Genomic DNA, 6,403 nt, shown 5'->3' on the forward strand with positions numbered 1-6,403 from the left:
ACTGTCCCATACAATGCCAGAAGATGAGCCCCTTGAGTTGGAACCAAACATGTTGCTGTCAAGTCAATTCTGACTCAGCAAATCTACAGGACAGAGTAGAACTGCCCTATAGGGTTTCCAGGGAGTGGCTGGTGGATTCAAACTGTCAACCTTTTGGATAGCAGTGGAGCTCTTAGCCACTGTGCCACCAGGGCCACCCTCAGGTTGGAAGACACTCAAAATACAACTGGGGAAGAGCTGCCTCCTAAAGAGGCAGCTCTTAATTACGTGGATGGAGTGAAGCCTTCAGGACCTTCATTTGCGGATGTGGCAAGACTCAAAATGAGAAGAGCGAGCTGCAAACATCCATTAATAACCAGAACGTGGAATATACGAAGTATGAATCTAAGAAAATTGGAAGTTCTCAAGAATGAAATGAAATACTTGAAGATAGATACCCTAGGGATTGTTGTTGTTCTTAGGTGCTGTCAATTCGGTTCCGACTCACAGCAACCCTGTGCACAACAGAACGAAACACTGCCCAGTCCTGAGCCATCCTTACAATCGTTGTTATGCTTGAGCTCATTGTTGCAGCCACTGTATCAATCCACCTCATTGAGGGTCTTCCTCTTTTCCGCCGACCCTGTACTCTGCCAAGTATGATGTCCTTCCCCAGGGACTGATCCCTCCTGAGAACATGTCCAAAGTATGTAAGACGCAGTCTCGCCACCTTGCTTCTAAGGAGCATTCCGGTTGTACTTCTTCTAAGACAGATTTGTTCATTCTTTTGGCAGTCCATGGTATATTCAATACTCTTCTCCAACACCAGAATTCAAAGGCATCAACTCTTCCTCAGTCTTCCTTATTCATTGTCCAGCTTTCACATGCATATGATGTGATTCAAAATACCATGGCTTGGGTCAGGCTCACCTTAGTCTTCAGAGTGACATCTTTGCTCTTCAACACTTTAAAGAGGTCCTTTGCAGCAGATTTACCCAATGCAATGCATCTTTTGATTTCTTGACTGCTGCTTCCATGGCTGTTGATTGTGGATCCAAAACGAAATCCTTGACAACTTCAATCTTTTCTCCGTTTATCATGATGTTGCTCATTGGTCCGGTCATGAGGATTTTTGTTTTCTTTATGTTGAGGTGTAATCCATACTAAAGGCTGTGGTCTTTGATCTTCATTAGTAAGTCCTTCAAGTCCTCTTCACTTTCAGCAAGCAAGGTTGTGTCATCTGCATAACACAGGTTGTTAATGAGTCTTCCTCCAATCCTGATGCCCCGTTCTTCTTCATATAGCCCAGCTTCTCGGATTATTTTCTCAGCATACAGACTGAATAGGTATGGTGAAAGAATACAACCCTGACGCACACCTTTCCTGACTTGAAACCAATCAGTATCCCCTTGTTCCGTCAGAACAACTGCCTCTTCTTGATCTATGTAAAGCTTCTTCATGAGCACAATGAAGTGTTCTGGAATTCCCAGTCTTTGCAGTGTTATCCATAGTTTGTTATGATCCACACAGTCGAATGCCTTTGCATAGTCAATAAAACACAGGTAAACATCCTTCTGGTATTCTCTGCTTTCAGCCAGGATCCATTTGACATCAGCGATGATATCCCTGGTTCCACGTCCTCTTCTGAAACCAGCCTGAATTTCTGGCAGTTCCCTGTCGATATACTGCTGCAGCCGTTTTTGAATGATCTTCAGCAAACTTTTGCTTGCGTGCGATATTAACGATATTGTTCTATAATTTCTGCATTCGGTTGGATCACCTTTCTTGGGAATAGGCACAAATACGGATCTCTTCCAGTCAGTTGGGCAGGAAGCTGTCTTCCATATTTCTTGGCATAGACGAGTGAGCACCTCCAGTGCTGCACCCATTTGTTGAAACATCTCAGTTGGTATTCCATCAATTCTTGGAGCATTAGTGAGCTGAAATGGACTGTTATTGGCCATTTTGAACCGGACAATCATATGGTCTGCTATGCCAGGAATGACAACTTGAGGAGGAATGGTGTCACATTCATCGTCAAAAAGAACACTGCAAGATCTATCCTGAAGTACAACCCTGTGTGATAGGATAATATCCATACACCTACAAGGCAGCCCAGTTAATATGACTATTATTCACATTTACGCACCAACCACTAAGGCCAAAGATAAAGATACTGAGGGTTTTTGCCAACTTCTGCAGTCTGAAATTGGTCAAACATGCAATCAAGATGCATTGATAATTAATTACTGGTGATTGGATTGCAAAAGTTGGAAACAAAGAAGGATCACTAGTTGGAAAATATGGCCTTGGGGACAGAAATGATGCTGAAGATCACATGACAGAATTTTGCAAAACTAATTCCGTGGAAGTACCTTTCAACAACATAAATGGCAACTATACACCTGGACCTCACTAGATGGAATACACAGCAATCAGCCTTCAGTACAGATTACACCACAACATAAAGAAAACAAAAGTCCATACAACTGGTAAATGGAGGAAATACTGAAGTCGTCAAGGATTTTATTTTACTTGGACCCACAATCAATACCCGTGGAAGCAGCAGTCAAGAAATCAAATGACGTATTGCATTGGGCAAATCTGCTGCAAAAGACCTCTTTAAAGTGTTGAAAAGTAAAGATGTCACTTGGAGGGCTAAGGTCGGAGTGACTCAAGCCACGGTACTTTGAATCGCCTCATGCATGTGAAAAATGAACGAAAAATAAGGAAGACCAAGGAATTGATGCCTTTGAATTATGGTGTTGGAGAAGAATACTGAATATACCATGGACTGCCAGAAGAAGGAACAAATCTGTTTTGGAAGAAGTACAGCCAGAATGCTCTTAGAAATGAGGATAACCAGACTTTGTCTCTCGTACTTTGGACATGCTATCGGGAGGGAACAGTTCCTGGAGAGGGACGTCATGCTTGGGAGAGGGTCAGCTAAAAAGAGGAAGACCCTCCGGGAGATGGATTGACACAGTGGCTCTGTTGCTGCAACAATGGCCTCAGAGACTGCAATGATTGTGAGGATGGTGCAGGACCAGGCAGTGTTTCATTCTGTTGTACGTAGTGTCGCTGTGAGTCAGAACCAACTCGACAGCACCTAACAACAACAACTTCTGGATGGATTCAAACTTCCAACCTTTCAGTTAGCAGCCGAGCCCTTTAACCGTTTTCTGCCACCCAGGAACTTTGGAAAGGGCTTGCGTAGTATTTAAAATCATTCAAGCTTCAGATGAAGCTACCTGTGGGTTCTAATATTATGCCCATTTCACAGATGGGGAAACTAAGGGTCTGTTAGGAATTGAATTGTGTCTCCCAAAAAGATATGTTCAAGTCCTAACCCCTAGTACCTCTGAACTTGACCTTGTTTGGTCACTTCCTTGTTCACCGCCCTGCTTGACTCCTGCTGGTCCTGCCAACCTCCTGCAGACCTCTGATGCCCACCTGCCACCCGGGGCCTTTCCACATACTGTCTCCTCTGCCTGGACAGCTTCTCCTCTCTGTTGACCTGGTCACCTCCTCTTTCTGCCTCTTGAGCCCACACCTCCTCTAGAAAGCCCCCCAGGTTGTCCCTGGCCAGGTATGGGAACCTGAACCTACTGAGAACCTCCCCTTGGTATGTCCCTCACTGAAGGCATTTTTTCAAGGGATGAGTATGCATCCGGCAGGTCTGTCTGATGTGGAGTACTGAGTGCACGCTGGGGGGTCTCCTGAGGCTTGGGTGTGATGGCACCCATTGATTTCATGGCACCCTCGGGGGGTAAATGGGAGAAGTAAATGTCGTTTGGCACCTGAGCTGGGCTCCTGCTGAGGTCATCCTGAGTTGTCCCCCTGCCCACTTTGCAGGCCTGTCTCCCAGCAGCCTAGGGCCTCCTGAGAGGCATGGCCAAGGCTGTTCCCCCATGTAAACAGGCGACACTAAATGTCGCCAAACTTGAGGGGTGTCCCGGGACGCCCTTCCTGAGACAGGAGACCGCCACTCACCATTCTGCTGACCACTGACTCAGGGCGACCCTGTGTGTGTCAGCGTAGAACTGCACTCCACTGGGTTTTCAGGAGCTGATTTTTCAGGTTACCAGGCCTTCCTTCCGAGGTACCCGTGGGTGGACTTGAACCTCCGACCCACTGGTTAGCAGCCGAGTGTGTTCACTGTTTGTACCACCCAGGGACTCCAGCTTCAACAACACCTCTTGATGACCTCGCAGTGTCTGTGGGTCAGGAAGCCAGAAGTTGCTCCCCTGGGACTTCTGCCTCAAGGTCTGTCCCAGGCTGAAGCTGAGGTGCCGGTGGCTGCTGGGGTCTCATCTGAAGGCCTCACTTCAATGTCAATGCTGTCATTTTTTCTGTGAATATAGCATTATACAGAATTATAATTTTTAAATAAAAAGGAACCAAAACCTTCGTATTGTGTATTCGATATGCCTAGATTTGTGCTGTGGGAAAACTCAGAAAAGGGTTTCCACAGGCATTTGACACAGCATTTGCCCTGGGGTGGTGGTGTTGGGTGTGCTGACAGCAACTGGATTCTGACTCGTAGGGACCCCATGTGACAAAGTAGAACTGCCCCCATAGGGTTTTATAGGCTATCATCTTTATGGGAGGAGCCCTGGTGGCACAGTGGTTAAAGGGCTTGTTTGCTAACCAAAAGGTTGGCAGTTAGAACCCACCAGCCACTCTGAAGGAGACAGATGTGGGCAGTCTGCTTCTGCAAAGATTTACAGCCTTGGAAACCTTATGGGGGCAGTTCTGCTCTGTTGTATAGGGTTGCTATGAGTCGAAGTCAACGCGAAGGCAGGGGGTTTGGAATTTTCATCTTTATGGGAACAGATCAACAGGTCTCTCTCCCGCCGAGCTGCTGGTGGGTTCAAACGGCCAACCTTTTGGTTAGCAGCCGAGCATGTTAACCACTGCACCACCAGGCTCCTGCTCCTCTGTCCCGGGGTAGGAGGGAGGAAGTGAATGGGGAGGAGGAAAACAGGCTCTCCTATCTCATCTTTTTAAAAAGCCCTGAAGCAAATGAACAAAACGCTAACGTGTTCATTTTAGTGGCAGGTACATGACTGTTAGACTTTTTAGGTGTCTGTATTTTTAACGGAATCCCTGGGTAGTGCAAATGGTTACTGTGTTCAGCTGCTAGCTGAAAGGTTGAAGGTTCGCGTTCACCCAGAGATGCCTCAGAAAAAAGGCCTGGCAATCTACTTCTGAAAAACCAGCCACTGAAAACCCAATGGAGCGCCATTCTATCTGTCACACACCGGGTTGACATGAGTCAGAGTTGACTCGACAGCAATTTTTTTTCTTTAATAAATGGGTTCTCCTCCAATTGTTGTCACTGATTATACCCAACGGCTTTGCAAACTGCAAAGTGGTTGAGGTGTATCTTAAACGTGTTTTATTTTTCAGTATTTGCCTGTGATCTTGCTTCTTCCTTCCTCATATTTATTTAATGATGATGAATAAATTAAATTATCAGGCAGTCGATTGGCTGGGAGGTTGAAAGTCACAAGGCAGTCACTTACCATCATCTGAAAAAAACACAGTTCATCTATTCGGTATTGTCAGTGTAGACCAGGGTCTCTCCCTTGGCACTGCTGACGTGCGGGCCAGGTAATCGCTAAGGCGAGGCCGTCCTGTGCGCTGTAGGGTGTTGAGCAGCATCCGTGGCCTCCACCCACTCGATGCCCGTGGCACCTCCTGGTCATGATAACCACAAATGTCTCCAGACATTGGAATTGTCCTCTGGGGGTCAGAATGCCCCCAGGTGAAAACAACTGGTGTAGACCAGTAAAGACAGGAATTAAAACAGTACTTGGCACACAGTAGACGCTCAGTCAATACGTGTCGATAATCATGGAGTTGACATGAATAGATTTGCAGTTCTACCCTGACTTCAGAGTGACCTTGGGCCTCTTTGACCCTCGGTTCCCTCTTCTATGAAATGGGGGCAAAGCGCAGAAAACGATCATGCTGGTGATGCCTTGTATGGCCCTGTGGCGTGAGGGCTAAGACTTCACCGCCAGCTCGGGCCACGCGCAGAGGTAACTTTCAACCTCAAAGTCGAAGAGGAAACGGAAGTGGCGCCTGCATCTCTCGGGGCCTGGCCCTGGGCGCCAACCCTATGTACCCGCGCACGCGCCCTTCGCTGCCGCGCACGCACGCCTGCACGCACGCACGCACGCGCCCGCACGTGGCTCGGCCCCTGCGTGCACGCCCCTTGGGGGACGGGGCCAACATTCCGGACTTCATTTCCCAGCGCGCCCCGCGGCGATATCGGCAGCCACCCGGGCGGAAGCCCCGCGAGGAGGGCGGCTGCGACTGCGGCGGCGCGGGCCCCACACGCACGCGCGCTCTCGTCGCACGTTCGCACTCACGCACGCCGCACCCCTGGCCCCGCCCCTGGCGGCCCCGTGCGGGA

Source organism: Elephas maximus, chromosome 3 (assembly GCF_024166365.1).
Source record: "Elephas maximus indicus isolate mEleMax1 chromosome 3, mEleMax1 primary haplotype, whole genome shotgun sequence".
NCBI lineage: Eukaryota > Metazoa > Chordata > Mammalia > Proboscidea > Elephantidae > Elephas > Elephas maximus.